Source organism: Eleutherodactylus coqui, chromosome 5, assembly GCF_035609145.1.
Source record: "Eleutherodactylus coqui strain aEleCoq1 chromosome 5, aEleCoq1.hap1, whole genome shotgun sequence".
In the NCBI taxonomy this organism is placed as follows: Eukaryota; Metazoa; Chordata; class Amphibia; order Anura; family Eleutherodactylidae; genus Eleutherodactylus; species Eleutherodactylus coqui.
The window spans coordinates 28,261,791-28,281,907 of NC_089841.1; the positions used below are offsets into that span (position 1 = coordinate 28,261,791).

The following is a 20,117-nucleotide window of genomic DNA, read 5'->3' on the forward strand; positions in this document are numbered from 1 at the left end:
CCCGATTTTCACAAATGAAAACCTTAGCGAGCATCGGCGATATACAAAAATGCTCGGGTCGCCCATTGACTTCAATGGGGTTCGTTACTCGAAACGAACCCTCGAACATCGCGATAATTTTGTCCCGAGTAACGAGCACCCGAGCATTTTGGTGCTCGCTCATCTCTACCAGGAATGTCTAAAAGACAATGCAAATTAGAGAGAGGTTAAGGCATAGGGTAGAGGCAGCAGGTAAAACATAATAAAGAATAGAATAACATCCACTTGTTAGAAAAAGTTGTTAAACTTTAAGAAAAACAAGTAGTCTCTTGAGGTGCATATCTTGAACGTTGCTCCATTTAAAAGAAAAGAAATTATGAAAACCCAAACAGTACAAAAATATCAGTAAAATACAAAAGTTTTAAAAATTTACCCAAATAATTTTCAGGAAACAAAAGAACATTAATAGTTTACTTATCCCTATAACGGATGGGTGGTTGTCCTCTTCTGCTCCTTGTCGATCCATAGAGAGAAATTGCTGAAGAAGCAGGTAATCTTCTGACTCTAAAGATAGGCTCTGTAGATCTGGATGAGAGTCCTATCACAGACGATGTCATCTCTGAGACAGGGCTTGGAAACTCTGGCTGAGGTTTAGAAGGGGGAAAAATTATCAACGGTGAAGGAACCAACTCCAAAGGTTGATTGGATCAAGAGGGGATGGACAAGGGCTGGCTAGCATGTCTTCACCTTCTGATTCGCTGAAATCTGTTGGGGATTCAGATATATGACACAGCTTTAACCGGTTTCGATGCACTACTTGAGATCTTCTGTTAGGCTGTGTGATACAATACAGTCCTTTTTCCACAGAAGTTACGCTTGTAATTTGATAAGCCTTTAGCTCCCAACGAGAGTCCAATTTTCCTTGACGATGCTCTTTCTTCAACCATACTCAATCTCCAATTTGTAAAGGAACTGCTTGAGCGTGTTTATCAAAGTCTGTCTGCTGCTTCAATTGCACTCCCTCTAATCGAGTGTCTACAATAGTCTTTTAAGCAACGTTGATGATCCTGGACCCATTTAGTAGAAGGTAATAAGTCAGAATCTTCGGGTGTCCGATTTCCCAAAGCTAGGTCTTAAGAGAGGCGTCCTTGTCGTTCGAACATTAAATAGTAGGGAGAGTATCCCGTGGAGCAATGGACAGTATTATATACACAAATCAGTTCAAGGAGTACCTGAGGCCATCTTGCTCTTTTCTCTTGGAGAATGGTTCGGAGTAATTCTAAGATAGTCTGATTTGCTTTTTCACAGAGTCCGTTGCCCTGAGGATGATAGGCTGTAGTGCGTAACTTCCTGCAATCGTATACATTGCACAGTTCAATGCAGTACATTGCAAACAATGTTTTCGGTAGTCTGAGAAGTGAGATCTTTGACTGGAATAGCCACGGTAAACTTGGTATAATGGTCGATCATGGTCAAGACGTAACTAAAGCCTGACAAACTAGTCTCAACGTTGAAATGATCGATGGCGAGAAGTTCTAGAGGTTTACTAGTAATGATGGGATGTAATTCGGTCTTCTGATCAGTGTTGGCTCTTCTTTGGGTTACACAGGTAGAACAATCATGGCACCATTTTTCAATATTGTTTCGCATCCCATCCAATAGAATCTGTTCCGCAGAGTCGTCTCAGTTTTATGTACTCCAAAGTGTCCGGATTTATTGTGATATGCTTCTAACACTTGGCTTGTATCTCTATGGGGAATTGGAATCTGATGGATATGATTTCCAAATACTGGATCAATAGAATTCTGTAACAGAAAGTCTTTGCGAAAAAAGAGTCTTTTCCTTTGTCTCCACAAGTGGAGAAGCTCTGCATCAGCGGTTTTCCAGAGGATTCCCTTTGGGGTAGTTCCTGAAGAAAGGTATTCTTGAAGTTCTCCAAAGGTTCAGCTGTCTTGTTGAAGGAGAATCCATCTCTGGTTTTCTTTCTGTACATAACAGGAAGTTTGAGTAAAGGGACTTGGAACTGTCGTCTGCTGAGTCTGGCGTGCGTTGAAGTCTGGAATCTCGATTTCTTCCCTGTAGTCTTCTTCAAGGGAATAATCAGTTTTGTTAGGCAGACATGACAAAGCATCAGCATTTTTCTTGACCTTACCAGCTCTATATTTGACAGTGAAATCCAAATTTGATAATCTAGAAATCCAGCTTTGTTCTAATGACCCTGCCTTAGCTGAATTCAAATGCGCAACTGGGTTATTATCTGTGTATACAACAAACTTGGTGGCAGCTAAATAATCCCTGAATCTTTCAGTTATGGCCCAGACTAGTGCTAACAGTTCTAACTTGAATGAACTATCATTTTAGTCATTTCTCTCAGACCCTTTTAAAGAATGGCTAGCATAGACAATAACTCTTTCCCTGTCATCTTGAACCTGTCTAAGGAGAGCACCTAAACCATGGAAACTAGCATCAGTATATAGATTGAAGGGTTTAGAGTGATGAGGGTAGGCCAGAAGTGGGGGCGTAATTAATCTTTCTTTCAACTCTTGGAAGACTATTTCTTGTTCTTCTTCCCATACAATAAAAATAGACTTGCTGTGAGTTTCTTTAGCATTTCCTCTTAATAATTCCTGCAACGGTTCTGCCAGACGAGCGAAATTGGGGATAAAACGGCCGGATAGCCAACAAACCCCAGGAAACTACGAATGTGCTTTAGCATTTTGGGGGTAGGCCAACTTTTAACTGCTTCAGTTTTATCTGGGTCTGGACTAACGCCGTCAGCACTGACGATATGACCTAGGTATTTGACCTCTGTCTGAAGTAGGTGACATTTGCTTGGTTTTACCTTTGTGCCATGCTGGATGAGGGTTTGAAAAACTTCTTTAAGGTGCTGAAGATGTTCTTCGTAAGTTTTCGAGTAAATCATCACATCGTCTAGGTATAGAAGGACAGTCTCAAACTTTTTGTGACCTACACATCGCTCCATAAGTCTCTGGAATGTACCCAGTGCATTAGAAAGACCAAAAGGCATGCAATTAAACTTGAAAAGCCCCATTGGAGTGGTAAAGACAGCCTTTCATGGTCAGGGCCGTACATGGGCACTTGCCAATAGCCGCTAGTGAGATCAAGAGTGGAAAAGTATACGGCAGACCCGAGAGTGGTGAGCGAGTCCTCTATACGGGGCAATGGGTAGGCATCTGTATGTGTGATATAATTTAGTTTTCTGTAATCCACACAAACGTTCTCTGCCATCTTTCTTTTTTACAAGCAGGATGGGTGCGGCCCACGACTGTAGCTCTCTCTAATATCTTTATTTTCATATCTTGTAGCATAGTCCTACCTTACTGATATGAAGCGGGAGGTATAGGACGGTATCTCTCTGTGATGAGTGGATGACCATTAGTAGGAATTGAATGATAGATGTACTGAACTTGTCCAAAATCGGTGTCATGCTTGCTAAATGCAGCTTCTTTTTCTCTGGCTACTGCTTGCACTCCTTGAATCTGTTCTGACATACTCCAGTTATTGCCGATATGGATCTCATCTATCCAGGACTTGGAGCTTTCAGAGGGAGCCTGTTTTGATTGAGATTTCTGCAGGCATCTCTTGCTCTTGGCAAGCTTCTGGCGCCCGATTCCTGGCATCTGACATCACTTCCAGCTGAGAGTCATCCAGTTTCACTAAGCATACTGGACACATTTTACTTCTCCTCCTAACCTCCCTAGGTTTTTGAGTATCCCTGTCCTGACATGACAAGCTAGAACTCCATTAGTAAAGGGAATGTAGTGCGGGTGTTTGTAGTTTGGCCGATAGGAACACTTACAGTTTGGAGATTGTCTGGGTTCTCCCTGGCCGATATCCTGTACTGTGGGCTTTGACTTCTGTCCTTAGGAACCGATCCCCACTTGTAGTAGCCTCCTACAGGGTTCTGCTATTTTTTAATTTGTCGCCAAGCAGCGGTAGGCCCTGCCCACTCCGTGCACTCTGTCTGATGCCCCGCCCCCCTTGCAGAGCATCTGACAACAGCCGCTAGCGTCAAGGAGCCAATGCAGTGGCTGCCACCTGGATGACGGCCACGGTGGTGCCGGAGAGCCCGTCCTTGGACCCAGGCCCACAGTCTCGGTTACCACCCAGGTGAGGTGTTTCCCACTGGCATAACCGGGTCTGTCAGGAACGATGCTGCCCGCTGCCTTCGTGAGTCCTGATCTGGCGGCATGTGAAAGCATATGCTTGAGCTCTGCCGCTGCTGTCCTGAAGGGACAGGAAAAACACTGGTGGTGTTGGAGGGGAGGTTTCTTTTATGCTCTGCCCCTTCCTGTCCCAGCAGGTCAGCAGCCTCCAGCGTATGCTGTCATGAGGTCTTCAAGAAAGGGAATTATCAGTAAGAAAATTTCCATTTTTGTTTTTAGACAGGACACATATAAATGAAGACTTGCACCCCAAAATGGATACCCCTGTTTGTCGCGTTTAACCCCTTAAGGACCAAGCTGTTTTGTAGCTTAAGGACCAGACACTTTAGGGATTTTACCCATGTGGTGGTTTTACTGCCCTATTTTGTTTCCTTTAACTACCAAAATTATTTTTAATGTGTTTTTTTTCCCCGTGACATATAGGGCAATTTTTTTAATACGTTTTTCACTGAAGTTTTTCTGTTTTTTAGTTTTATTGGGGGTAAAATGCTAAAAAAATGATTTTTTAACATTAATAGTTTTTTTTTTTTTAATTTAGTATATTTATGCTAAAAATAAAGTATGGGAACGGGTTCCTCTATTTGTTTCGGCCGTTTTGATATATAGTATGTATGGTTTTGGTTTACAGGGCATACACAGTTTTGGTTGGCTTCGGCTTTGAGTTGTTTTCCACTTTTAATGTATATATTGTTGTTTAACCCCTTAGTGACCAAGCCTGTTTGCGCCTTAATGACCAGGCCAAATTTTGCAAATCTGACACGTGTCACTTTAGCATGGAAAAACACCAGAAAGGTTTTGCATATCCAAGCGATTCTGCCATTGTTTTTTCGCCACATGTTGTACTTCATCTAGGTGGAAAAAAAAGACCGATAGAATTTGTGTTTATTTATTAAAAGCGCCAAAATTGGGAAAATTTTGAAAAAAAAATCGTCATTTTTTTCACATTTCCAACTGCAATATCTCAAATATGTGCAAACATAATATAGAAATTTTTGCTAAGATATATATTTCCATCCGTTTACTTTATTTTGGGCGCACATTGGAAAAACTTTCGTTTTTTTAACCATTTAGGAGACATACAAATTTAACATTACTTTTCAGCATTTTGAGGAACACTTTGTTTTCCTACACCAAGCCAAGATTGGAAAGGCTCATAGGAGTCAAAATGATAGATACCCCCACAAGTGACCCCATTTTAAAAACTACACCCTTTAACGTATTCACTGAGGGGTGTCGTGAGTATTTTAACTCCACAGTTTTTTTTTTAGGAGTCAATACAATTTAGAAGAGAAAAACTAAAATTTCATATTTTTGCAAATATGTCATTTTAAAGACAGGACTTTTTTCTATAGCACACATGAAAATTAGGATTTGCAACCCAGAATGGATACCCCTGTTTGTCCCGTGCTCAGAAACATACCCATTGTGGCCCTAGTATTACGTCTGTATGCACAATGTGGCCCAAAATGAAAGGAGCAACCGGTGGCTTTCGGAACAGAAATTTTGCTTGAAGGAGATTTAGTCCACATTGCCCACTTGTAGAGCCATTGAGTGACCAAAACGATGGAGAACCCCCACAAGTGACCCCATTTTGAAAAGTAGACCGCTTAACGAATTTATCTAGGTGTACGATGACTTTTTTGACTTCACAGTTTTTGAATGAATCTAAGCCAAGCAGAAGGAAAAAATTATGATTTTCATTTTTTTGGCAATTGTGTCAATTTAAAAACAGTTTTTTTCTACAGTGTACATAGGAATGAAGATGGTCACCCCAAAATGGATACCCCCGTTTGTCCCGTGTTCCGAAACATACCCATTGTGGCCCTAATCTACTTAAAGGAAACATAGCTAGGCTATAATGGAAGGAGCACCCATTGGATTTCAGGGTACAACGGAATAAATTCCAGTCCCCATTGCCCACTTGTAGAGCCATTGAGCGGCCCAAACGATAGAGAACCCCCACAAATGACCCCATTTTAAAAAAGTAGACCCCTTAACGAATTCATCTAGGGGTGTACTGCGTATTTTGACCCCACAGTATTTGAACGAATCTAAGCAAAGCAAAAGGAAAAAAATTACGATTTTCATTTTTTGGGCAATTTTGTCAATTTAAAAACTTTTTTTTGTACAGTGTACATAGGAATGAAGACGTTCACCCCCAAATGGATACCCCAGTTTGTCCCGTGTTCAGAAACATACCCCTTGTGGCCCTAATCTACTTACAGGACACATGGCTAGGTCCATAATGGAGGGAATGCCCGCTGGATTTCAGGGCAGAACTGAATTCCAGGCCCCATTGCCCACTTATACAGAAAAAAAATTGACTTCCTAAAAATAATCTCCCACCCCCCTCCGCACCCATTTTTTGGCTTTCCCTAAATATTAGATAAAGGTAATAATATAAACTGCGTTTTATGTCCGAAGACAGGGGTAATTACAGAGGCTGCTTGGGATGGGCACATGGGGCAAGAAAATCGGGTATCCCCCCTCCTCTCATGTATTTTGGGGGGTATTTCGTGACCTCAGCAGCAGGGATGGGGTGTAAAAAGTGGCGCTCTGTGAGGCTTTGTAATCTTGCTGCAGTGCGGCGGTCTCACACAGAAGGCGTTCAACAAGCTGCTCCTGGAACTGCAGGAAGGCGAACGTTCCCGGGGCTTCTTGTAAATTACATATTACAGGTAGCGGTCTGAATAACACCGGGCTCACATGGCCGTATGCAGAATCCGCTTGCGTAGGCCCGCAGCGGATTCCAGCTGTGAGCCCGGCTGTGACCCTGCGTACGGCCGCGTAATGTACTGCGCATAACAGCCTACTCACACAGGCGGTCATGCGCAGTACTTTTTTTTTTGTTTGCATTTCCCACGCCGTCGCTTAGAGATGACCCGGGTACCCGCAGCCCGTACACAATGCATGGGCTCTAGGTCGCAGATATTCGTGGTAAAATTTAGCATGCTGTGTTCTGTTTCTGAGAGTGGATTATGTAATTCCGACCCGCTAATTGGGGGGAATTGTGTAATCCAATGCATGCGATTGATCCGTGGATTACCGCTGATCAAACGCATGCAGAACCCGTAATTCCTCTCCAGTCATGCGTGACCGGCCTAATGTTAGATCACGACTTTATCACGTGACCGGGGACCGCTCAACGAGGCCACTGGTCACTGCTCCAAGCACTCAGCAACCGTTGGTCGCTGGGAGCAAGGAGATTTAAAATTTCCTGGGCTCCCCGGCTCCTGCGAATGTGTCCGGCATTTTGCCGGTGGGCGCATGCGCAGCAGCCGGAAGGGTCCATGGAGGATAATCGCATCTGCATTCAAATGCAGAAGCCTCCGAGAAGATGTTTCATCTCCCCCCACCGATCGCATCGGTGAGGGAAGATGAAACTTCCACTTTTTAAAGAACTTTTACGTGATCACCATTATGCATTGGATAACGGCGATCATGTGACCAGTAACCGCATACCGCAGCTCCCCGTGATATGTCCGAAGACAGATTACATTTCCTTGGCAATCCTTGACTTTTGCACATGCATCCGCCACTATGCTAATGGGCCGGGGTAAAGTCCGCAGAGAAAGATTCCATCAGGGGACAAATTCGGGGACCTTTGGTATGTAAGGTCTAAGGATACGATCTGTAAGGGGGGATGATCTGGATTATAGTTTTCTCCAGCAGGCTTTTGGGGTATTTTGTCGCTTTCCTAATTGTATCGTGTGCACACTTCGTGGAGCAAATTAGACACAAGCTATCAGCCTCATATCCAAAATGGCTCTCTGCCCAGAAACAGCCAGACAGGGCCTTTTATTGTACAGACACACAATGGGCGTGCAACAGGTTACATCAGTAACATATAGGATTCTCATTTGTCGGATCATATAGAATCCTCCGCCTCCCCTTCTCCCCACCTCTCTCAAGTAGAAGCCTTTGTCTTTAACATGTGTCCAAATCTGAAAGTGAAAGTAGATATCCCTTTGTTCAAGAAGATTCTGTGTGCGGGGGATGGGGAGGACTGGGAAAACACTCAAGCAATAACATAACACTGTGATTTAACTCTTTCCTTATGCAGCAGAGTTCCACCTTAGGCTGAAGTCACAAAACACACATAATACGTCTAGTGCAAATCGATAGACATTTTACACCAACCAATCATCATGTCTATCACAATCCCCCCTTAAAATGTCTATCCTCTAACTCTCTATCTAATTTTCACAGTTCTCTGCGCGTGAGCCTATAACTGGAGCGCGTTGAAGGTTCGTTTTAGAGTCTTCAAGGGGGTGTAGGACTTGTCCACTCCTTCTGGGGATGCATCCAGCAAACTCATGGTGGGAGCGGCTTTTCCAGCATCAGTTTCACAGGTCTCTCTGACACAGGGGATAACACAGCAGACTAGAACAGAAAAGATAACCATCAGTTCACATACAACAGCAACGCCCGTCTGTGCCAGGATCCTTTACCACCCGCTCATCCATGGCGAGTGCTGGTCCCAAAAGTTAGCTCTTTTTAGTTAGTGCGGTCAGCTTCTTAATGGCAACTGCGTCTTTACCCGCGGGTCACGTGTCGTCTAGGATGTAGGTACAACAAGTCTCCCCTATCATCTTTACAGACACTCCCCTTTTTAGCTAAAGTCATATCTAATGTCATTCTATTTTAAAAAAAGTCATAGTCGAAGTAGGTCCTATTGGTCGACTAGTCCCTGTAAGGCATCTCTAGTGTAATTTATAAACCACTGCTAATTATAATAAACATAATTAATCCAATCAACGTTTATTTACTGTAATGATCAGGAAAATGGACTCGAATCTAGTTTTAACTTGGTCTCTAATTTTTAAAACTTGTCAGGTACCCCCCTTGGCTATCCTATGACGTCAATGTACACGTGTAGATCAAAACTACCACCAGGGGTCTCTCTTCTCGCTCTAGCATAATGTTACAATACTAGTAGCGTGTACAGGTACGCACGGCGTGGGACTCCCTAATCTTCACCCACACCAATGTCCCTCCTGGAGATAGTCCTAATGGTGAACACGTCCAAGTCGCCTCACCCTTGCGTCAGGGTTTTCCCACTGCCCGTAAGTCCCTACTCCTAGGAGGGGGGGGATCCCTACCTTACCTCAGAGGGAGGCCATGGATTCCCTGGGCTCATTTCCGGGCATCCATACCCTCTATCTGTACAAGTTAACACCCCACAGGGTGTGCCCTCGCCGGAACCTAAGGTCTTCTGCACTATCCCTAGGCAAATGGGAATTCCACTGACAATCCATCTTAGGAGATCGGGGCAGGCACAGTACTAGTACATTTCTCCTTTTCTTTGGTAGCGTATGAGGTTGGCATTATCGGAACTGGCTCTTCATCTTTTTCAAACAAGGGAAATATTGGTGAGTTCCCCAAAAATCTCCCTCTACCCTGCCTAATTGCCTGGCAGGTGTAGTTTCCAGGGTAGTCAGTAATACTCTCTCCGGTGCAAAACACTTAAGTAGTTATAGAGTATTCCTTCTTCCACTTCTCACGGACAGTGTAATTAGCGGAAATGTTCGTGAAGAAACTAATAAACCACTCTTCAGCATCTACAGGGAGATTTAGGGGGACCATCCCCGAGTGTGGTCGGGCACTACCGCACATGCAACAGTTAGACTTGTTGCTCCTGTTAGCATTGTACCTCATCAACTCCAACCAGAGATTCTGGTCAGAGTAGCCAGTCGCTACTGTCAAGGTGTCCTCAAAAGGTAGGGTCGGCTATGATCATCATGTTCGTCAAGGTCTTTATCTTACGGCGGAGGGGGTTAATTATGGGCACGGGACTAAGTGAAGGCTTCCATTCGGCTGCATCTACCATATCCCTTATTTTAAACTTCCCTAAGGGATCTGTCCTCCCGTACCGGTATGTCCCCAGACTATAAGTCTCCCCGTCCCCCGGGCTTGGATCTCCCATGGTTAATGTAAAAACCGCATTAAAACCAAGCAACATACTAAGTTTAGCCTTCCAATACCTGCTGTCCTTATTATTCTCAAGGAGGGTTATACGACTAATTAGGGATTTCCCGCTCTTATCTTTCTTATTTAAGGCACTTTGTGGTTTATAGGACTAGTCTATTCCTGTGTTACATCCCACTAATCCCCAATAACGGCAGTCTTCTCCCCAGACGTTATCAGTGGCGCAAACATATTGTATTCCCCGGGTATATAAGTCATATAACCAGCTGGACTGAGCTAAATCTGGCCTACAGTGGGATCTTGTGCCTAGACACGGGACCACAGTACAATAGTCGAAGGAATATGCGGCTACTTGAGCATTGGACGAGTTATACTAGAAGGTAACCATACCCTCATATTCTTCCGACTAAGGATTCCAGTTGCCACCCTCCTCTCTCACTAGCCCTAACCAGAGTAATGTCTTTGGCACAACTAAGACTGGTCTCCCGGATCCAAAGCTTTCTTACAGTATGAAGCGTGGATCCATGTAAGTCTTTCGGCTAGTTTCACAGCTGTGGCAGTAGTCAGAAGCACCTGGTAGGGGCCATCAAATCGGGGCTCAAGAGGGTGCTTCCTGGGGAACTTCTTGACGCACACCCAATCCCCAGGCTGCAAGATATGTGTCCCAGTGTCTACCTCTGAGTCTGGAAGAGAACACCTGTGCATAGGCTTTGGTTAGTTCTTTAACAACGGAAATCACATACTCAGTCAACACATCAGATTGTAATTGTAACTACTGAGGATAGTAACGACCTAGCCTTGGGGCTAGCCCAAACAATCTCGTAGGGAGATAATGCATGATCCCCCCTGGGTTCATATCTAACACTGTATAAGGCTATTGGATGACAGTCTTTCCAAAGTGGCATCATTTTTAAGTATCTTACTTTTTAGCGTGCCACTACGTCTCTCCACCTTTCCACTACTCTAAAGGTGGTACAGTATGTAAAAGGCCTGGGATACACCAGAGCAGACATGACATGTTACATTTACCTGCGAAGTTTATATCTCTGTCTGACTCTGAATCACCTCTGGTACCCCATATTCACAGTTTACCTCGTTCATGAGCTTCTTTGCGGTTACCTACTTGTTTACCTTGGTGACAGGGTCGGCCTCCAACCTGCAAAGACATCAACAACAACAAGCACGTAGTCATACTTCCCAACAAGTGGGGAGCTGAACGTAGTCAATTTGCAATCCCTGAAATGGGTAGAGTGGTCCCGGAAAGTGTGATGTGGCAAATTTACTTCTGCCCTGACTCACCTATGGCATAGATCATGCTAAACCGGACAAATGATGCAGCAGCTACAGAGAACCCAGAAGTCGCCCAACCTCTTTCAAGCGTCGTCGTCAATGCTGCTTTACTAGGTGGGTCTTTCCGTCCATCAGCTGGGCCATCATGGGATACGGGAACTGTGGTGGGCAAGTGCTGTTGACCGTTCACCACACGCTGTCCTGTTTCTGCTGCTCCCATATTAGTCCATTTATTCTTTTCTTCCTTGCTGGCTTGTAACTGTAAAAGTCTTTTAGCATATCAAAGTCCAAATTTTTGTCAATGTCCAAAGTTTTTACCACTGACTCATGCTGTCAGTATCTTTCTTCTTTCTTCCACGGCTTGAGGGCCGCTGCCTTTGCTGCGCTGTCAGCGAGGGTGTCGTCTCTCGCCTCTCCAGTGTAGGAATCGGTGCGAACTCTCAACTTTGTCAGGTAGAAGTAGGGCCTCCATGCGACTCTGTACCGCTGCACCATTCTCAATTGGTTGTCCTGCTAAGGTAAAAAAAACTGTCTGGCCTTCCATATTGGGCCGTAATCATGAGCTGTGCCAAATGCATACCAGGAGTCAGTGTAAAGGATTGCCGGTCTTACCTCTCGCCACTCTACTCGCCTCAGTGATGGCCTTTAATTCCGCTTCTTGTACTGTGACATGCGGAGGCAGAGCTTCTGCTTCTAGGACATCTTGTTGTGTGACCACTGCATATCCGATGTGGAGTCATCAATCCTCACCCTGGTACCATCTGCAAAAAGCTCAACATATGCATTATCAACAGGGGTTCTGGTAACTGTTTGCATATCTGCAGTTTCTTACTGAATTAGTACTAAATAATCGTGCTGATGTTCTATTTCACATGGCTCAGAATCTTATTATCTTATTCCATTTATTTTATTTTTTTTTTCAAACCCAATAGCTGATCTACAACACCTAGATCATCTATGGCCCAGATCACCTCTGCCTCCCCCCTTTTAAAGCGGAATACTCAATGGAAAAAGAGTCATTGCGTTCAAACTAGTAAACCAAGAGGCACAAAAACAAGCACTTTGTAGGTCAAGGTGACATTGTATGCAGCGAAGTCTGAGCGAAAATCTCCTTTAGATTTTTTTTTTTTTTTTTTCAGGTTGCAGTTAGCATTTTTAACATAAGGGGGCGCCACACAATTCAAATTTTACGTCACCCAGTGTTATAGTATTTCAGGGTATGGCCAGCGTTTAGCTTTTACTCTCCTGTCGGAATATAATTATAGCTTCAGTGTAGACTGACACTAGAATATACAAAAGACTTAAAGAAAAACTAAAGAATACGGATGAATTAACATCCTACTCTGGGCAATTCAGTCCCTCTTTCTTCACATAAAAAGTAAAATTACTTCACCAAATTGCATAAAAAAGTTTGCTGGGTGACTTTAGGGAAATTATTCCATCTGTCGGAGCCTTCCATAACATCATCTGTCTGAGTATCCATTGGAGAAGCGGGCAGTGGAAAACAGAGCCCCTGGGAACATGAGAGAGCGTCCCCTGTCATGTATTCCTGGTCTCTGCCCCCCATGCATCAACTCCAATCTTCCATGCACTATAAACCAGCTTAGTCATCTACTATGTCCCAAGCTGCATCTCCACAAAGGTTTGTTTCCCTGAACTTATCACACATCCAAAGTGGCCACATCTTGGAGTGTAACAAAGTCTGGTCAAACAAAACCTTACTTCAGACAATCATGATGTTAGCACTGGATACAGTGGCATTGGGGAATATAGGCCTCCCAAATGCAGCAAAATGGCTGCCAGAGGCAGAAAGGGGCGGGGCTACAGATCTCCCAGGTGAGGCAAAATGGCTGCCGGAGGACCGGGCGGGGCCAGGGGCAGCAGCACTCCCAGGTGAGGCAAGATGGCCGCTGGAGGAGTAAGGGGCGGGGCCAGGTCCTGTCCCGGATGGGGAGGGAACGGAAGTAACATCACACACCCTGAAAGTGAGCACATGGGGGGGGAAGTAACTTCAGGGTGGGGGCAGGCCTCACTACATTTTCTGCAGAGTCACACTATGTTGGACTGTAAACATTGCAAGCGCGGCCGCCATTACAGGGAGGGGCTGTAGTCAACACAAAGGCATTACATTGTTCATTAGCAATACACATACCCCCCCCTACATGCTTTCCCCTCTTCAATCTCTTAACTACATTATACCTCCTCCTAGCAATCTAAAAACACCTTTCTTTCTGCTAGGCTTCCTGCTCATCTTCTGAAAACTTTCTACAGCCTATCTTATCTGTCCATGACCTAACATTTCTTTCTGCAACTTTTCCTGGTCCTTTCCCATTGTTCAGTAACCAAATCACAAGCTCTATGACCTTTGTCCTTGCTCACTTTGCTCAACTCTATGCTACCTGCTTATTCTATTCTATTCAAAGTTTCTGGACACAATAGTGTTCCTCTTGTAAAATCTGCTTGCTTCAAATCCTTCCCATATAACCCCTCTTTCCCACTCAGAAAAGACAAAGGAAACAGAAAGGGTTAATTGAAAAAGCTTTCAGTTCACTCTTATCAGCAGCCCTCCCCCCAACAATAAACACTGCACATTCTTTCTATAATACCAGACAGACGGGATTACTGGAGAATACCCACAACGGCTCAAGGTATATATATATCTCATCTACCTTTTTTAACAACCCACCGTCTAGTAATCCCCAAGAGCACTTCTTGTACACGATCTAGACAGGACATTTAGCTATACACAGAGACTGACGATTATTTTCAATGACCAAAACCTCAATAATATTCTGGAGAAATCAGCCGTCACACCACGGCTATACTTCACAGTATATACCTTTCCACATATGAGAACATAACACGCTCAATCATAAAGTTAAGTATACGTATCATAAATCTTCCTAACCTCACACTAGTTTTACCTAGGAGCACGTGTCACTGGCGTGTTCCCTCAGACTTAAACAGCCGAGTCCGCCCTCCCGACACATTAACCCTCACAGAATTTATCTCTTGGTCTTGTATACACAATTTTTAACCGTCTCAGACATAATATACACAGCATACAAAATACCCCTAGACAGGTAACGTGGTGGTTTTTCCGAGTGGACAGAACTAGAGTTATTACCTGTCTTTCAGTGAAGGTCCAGTCTGGATCAGGAACAGGCAGAAAAGCAGTCAGAACCCAGCTTTGACACAGGTAGATAAAGCAAGCTTACCGTGTTCTGTAGATTTTCGGGCCCCTGAGTTCTGCGTGCCATCTGCCGATCTCTGTACGTTCCAGGCTGTGACCTCACAGATCCACTCGCTCACACAGGGACTCCACTGATCTGGATTATAGTTTTCTCCAGCAGGCTTTTGGGGTATTTTGTCGCTTTCCTAATTGTATCGTGTGCACACTTCGTGGAGCAAATTAGACACAAGCTATCAGCCTCATATCCAAAATGGCTCTCTGCCCAGAAACAGCCAGACAGGGCCTTTTATTGTACAGACACACAATGGGCGTGCAACAGGTTACATCAGTAACATATAGGATTCTCATTTGTCGGATCATACAGAATCCTCCGCCTCCCCTTCTCCCCACCTCTCTCAAGTAGAAGCCTTTGTCTTTAACATGTGTCCAAATCTGAAAGTGAAAGTAGATATCCCTTTGTTCAAGAAGATTCTGTGTGTGGGGGATGGGGAGGACTGGGAAAACACTCAAGCAATAACATAACACTGTGATTTAACTCTTTCCTTATGCAGCAGAGTTCCACCTTAGGCTGAAGTCACAAAACACACATAATACGTCTAGTGCAAATCGATAGACATTTTACACCAACCAATCATCATGTCTATCACAGGGAGATGAAACTAACTTTTTAAACTTTTTTTTTTTACACTTTTTAACTTTCCATGATTTTTGGTATCCGATGGATAACAGTGATCATGGGGCTGGGACCGCTGTATATCTTTGACAGCCAGGGGCAGGGAGATTTTAAATTTGGCTCTCCCACCTTCTGTGCATGGGCACCACAACGGGGCATGCGTAGAAGCCCGCGGCAGGGGCAGATGCTGCTGTACATTACAGAGGACAGGAGCGAGCATTTTCACCTCCCCTCATGGATCCGATCCCTGTGGGGAGGTATAACTAACTTTATTTTCCCTTTTCTGTAATCACCGTTATCCAGGGACATTTCCTGCATACTTCAGTAGCCAAGAGATTTCAAATTTGCCTGGACTCCCGGCCTTCTGCACATGCGGCTGACATCATGACACCTGTGGCGCATGCGCACAAGACCAGCGTCAGGTCCTGGAGGACTAGATCACCGCGGGACATTGCAGGAGACATGGGTCAGTACTCTCAGCTTCCCCCATGGATCCGATCCATAAGGGCAGCTGAATTTTTAACTTTTTGAAAACGTTTTTACACTTGTATGCGGTTAATGGATAGCGCTGATTGCATTGCCGGGGAAAAGGTGCTCCCTGCGACCCCCCAATGACAGCTCCATGTTGTCAGCTCCCTCCATAGCCCACGGCATATTAGTAGTTTACACTGCGGTTATTCCTGCTGCCGATTCCAGCCAATGAGGTGGCTGGAATCGGCACCATGTGACCTCCCATTGTGCACGAGCAGTACAGTTCAGCTGCCGTGCACGATGAGAGCTGTGCCCGCGCCCACGTGACCGGTGACGTCACCGGTACTTGAATTTGCCCGCGAATTCCGAGCCTACAGAGGAAGCTGATGGTTGGAGCCTTTTATACTACTTTCAACGTGGGAGAGGAAGATTTCTGCGCTACGTGTGGTGAGTACCTACCTGAGATTAATGTGCTGTGTGGTGAGTACCTACCTGAGATTAATGTGCTGTGTGGTGAGTACCTACCTGAGATTAATGTGCTGTGTGGTGAGTACCTACCTGAGATTAATGTGCTGTGTGGTGAGTACCTACCTGAGATTAATGCGCTGTGTGGTGAGTACCTACCTGAGATTAATGCGCTGTGTGGTGAGTACCTACCTGAGATTAATGCGCTGTGTGTGGTGAGTACCTACCTGAGATTAATGTGCTGTGTGCTGCTGTGTGGTGAGTACCTACCTGAGATTAATGCGCTGTGTGCTGCTGTGTGGTGAGTACCTACCTGAGATTAATGCGCTGTGTGTGGTGAGTACCTACCTGAGATTTCTGCGCTGTGTGGTGAGTACCTACCTGAGATTAATGTGTTGTGTGGTGAGTACCTACCTGAGATTAATGCGCTGTGTGGTGAGTACCTACCTGAGATTAATGCGCTGTGTGTGGTGAGTACCTACCTGAGATTTCTGCGCTACGTGTGGTGAGTACCTACCTGAGATTAATGCGCTGTGTGGTGAGTACCTACCTGAGATTAATGCGCTGTGTGTGGCGAGTACCTACCTGAGATTAATGCGCTGTGTGTGGCGAGTACCTACCTGAGATTAATGCGCTGTGTGTGGCGAGTACCTACCTGAGATTAATGCGCTGTGTGTGGCGAGTACCTACCTGAGATTAATGCGCTGTGTGTGGCGAGTACCTACCTGAGATTAATGCGCTGTGTGTGGCGAGTACCTACCTGAGATTAATGCGCTGTGCGCTACGTCTGGTGAGTACCTACCTGAGATTAATGCGCTGTGCGCTACGTCTGGTGAGTACCTACCTGAGATTAATTCGCTGTGCGCTACGTCTGGTGAGTACGTCACCTGAAATTTGCTCGACGCCACCTGACGCAACCTGTCTTTTTTTGCAGATTTGTGCGCTACGTGTGTAGACGCGGCCACCCGAGATTTGTGCGCTTTTTTTTGCAAACTTACGTGTGGAGATGATCCTGACGTTTGGACGCGTTTTGAGAAGAATCTCGCTTCGCTTGCACACAAGCTGACATAACTCGTCGAGGTAAGCTGCTGCATCTGCTAAAATTTTCATTGCGTGCATCTGCTCATATGTGCTTATTTTGCGCATATTTGCAGGTTTTCGTGTGTGTGTACGTATATATAATATATGATTCTTCTGACCAGGTTGGGGGAGTAGTGGTCAATGTAAGTGGGTGGAGCGGATCTAGGGATCAGTAATACTGGTGTGATGTGACTGTTAACCTGCTGATTTTTCGTTATTTCCTGCAGATCTGACGTCCTTGAGAATGGGAAGGCTGGCGGACAGTGAAGAGACCCTCAACGTTCAGCAATCTTGAAACCCTTCGTTTTATGGACTACTTTTTGCCGGTGACTCACCTTTTTTTTTTTTTTTTTATAAGCTTTTTGGAGTATCCTGAAAAACTGCGCAATATTTTACACCGATTGAGTAAACAGAAAAGATACTCAAACACAGCGGCCTTTGTTTTATCAGGGAATGACACTTGGTGTAAAATCCAAATTTTTAATAAATAATAAAACGTGATTTGAATTTGTTTTTTTGTTTTACCTTATTTATGTTTTCAGGCTCCTGATTACCCACGCTGTAAAGCCGGCTGCGACGAGCTCCGCCATGGAATTCCGGGGCGGAGCCCATTACGGCAGCCCCAAGAGACCCCAATACTTACCTCTGGTTCCGGAGTCCCGCATGACGCCTCAGTGCGCATGGGTAATAGAGCGTGAGACGCACCGCAGCGGCATGTGACGTGGCTGGCGGTAGGCGTAGAGGCGGTTTCACGCTATTTTCCGCTGTGCTACAGCGGAAAATAGCGTGAATGGACGGCTTCCACAGACTGCAATGGAAGCCGTCCGCGCGTATACCCGCGGCATTTTACGGTGCGGAATTCCGCTGTGAAATTACGCACCGTAAGCATTGAGCTATTAGGTTGAATACCGTGTTTCCCCGATAGTAAGACACCCCCCGATTGTAAGACGTATCGGGGGTTTCAGGGGGGTCGGCCAATGTAAGCCGTACCCCGAAAGTAAGACATATGTCTTACTTTCGGGGAAACAAGGGGGTATTGCCGCCTCCCTCTCATCTACGGTAGCTGCGCGCCGCCTCCTGCCCACTTCCGCGCCGCCCCCCCTCCATACGTCACCGCGTCTGCCGCCTTTGGCCTCATGTCCACGAGGAAAATCAGGCCTGCTCCGGATTCTCCATGTAGAATCTGCAGCGGGTCCCTCCTGCCCCGCGGACATGAGCGCTGAAAATAGGAATAAATCAGAATTAACTTACCTCTCACACGCTCCGGATACTTCCTTCGCTGCGGCGTCATCTTTTCTCGTCGCGGCCGGATCTTCTTTCTTCGGCTCGGCGGATGTGCATGATGACGTCGGTGACGTGCCCCGCACATGCGCCGGGCCGAAGCAAAATGATCCGGCCGCGACTGAGAGAAGATGGCGCCGCAGCGAAGAGAAGAACCAGAGCGTGTGAGTACAATTTGATTTTTGTGTCCCGGGAGACCCGCATGAAAATGGAGCATGGTTCAGATTTTTTCATGCTCCATTTTCCAATATAAGACATACCCCGAAAGTAAGACATAGTGGGGCTTTTGGGGATAAAAAAGTAAGACACTGTCTTACTTTCGGGGGAACACGGTAGATCCGTCTGTGGGAAGGAGCCTTAAGGCCTCATGTCCACTAGCAAAATGGAATTGCGGTTTCCGCAGCAGATTTGCCCCTAGGGAATCATTGGCCATCCCGTCCATTAAACTGATTTTTGCACGCGCGGATGGAATTTTAATAGAATTGCGTTTTTCATGCGTGGGAGAAAAAACCCCGGCATGCTCCATTTTACCGTGGATCGGCCACATTGCTATCACATTGATAGCAATGTGTGCAGATATCTGCATGCAAAAATTATACAATAGAAAGCTGATTCTACGCGGATTGTATTTTTCCAGTGGACATGAGGCCTAAGGCTGCCTGCAGACGGCCGTGTCGCATCCAGCTGCTCGCAACGGGACCCGACCTGAGCGCCTGCAGAGAGCAGTGCGGAACTCGCCCGCTCCCGCAGCTCTGACTCATGTGCCAGCAGACGCCACATGCGCAGAGCCGGCAGCCAGCGAGTGGCGTTTCTGTACGGGGCTCTGCGAACCCCGCACAGAATTAGAGCATGGCGCGGTTTGTTTTCTGCGCGTGATTTCGCGTAGACAAACCACGGCCTTCTGCATAGGATTGCGTATTGAAATGCAATCCTATGCAGGCGTGTACAGCCGGAAATGTACGGTGCTGCGTCTGGCATAGACTGAAGTGGCAGCGGTGCGCACTCGTCATCAGCTGATTGGCAGGGATTCTGGGAGGCAGATCACCACTTCACTGCGCATAGATCATCAGTACTGGAGTCCCAGGGAACCCTTTTAACCCCTTGCCACCGCAGCACGTGAATGTATGTATATGTTAGGAAGCAGCTTTCTGGAATGGACTTGCATCCTACAGATCTGAGCCCACACCATCTACTGCTGAAGACTGTTGCTAATGACAGTTGGCCTCCCGCAGCCACAGAGGGGATGGGTGAGACAACAGATTCCCGCTGTTAACCCTTTCCAGTCCAATGTCGGGCCTGCCCCGACATCATAATTTCCCTCCAATGTCGGGGCAGGCCCGACACTGCAGTGCAGGAGTGGATCTGCAACCGATCGTCAGGCACATCGGGTGTAGATGCACTCCTGCACTGGTCCTCATCGAAGACCCCCGAGGAGAAGGCAGAAAGGGATTTTAATCCTTTCTGCCTTCTCCTTTACACATTACTTAGCGCTATGTAATGCATAGATTCTGGCCGGCGATCATGTGACCGCTGGTGTTACCTGACCCCAGCAGTCACATGATCGCCGAAC

The 20,117-nt window shown here is 45.8% G+C and overlaps 1 long non-coding RNA gene across 1 annotated transcript; it reads left to right on the forward strand.

The window, feature by feature from the left end:
• Positions 1–15,905: 15,905 nt before the first annotated feature.
• On the forward strand, positions 15,906–17,777 carry LOC136629236 (uncharacterized). The gene is made up of 3 exons (XR_010792927.1): positions 15,906–16,168; positions 17,121–17,266; positions 17,494–17,777. It is a non-coding gene; the product is annotated as an uncharacterized lncRNA (long non-coding RNA).
• Positions 17,778–20,117: the final 2,340 nt, after the last annotated feature.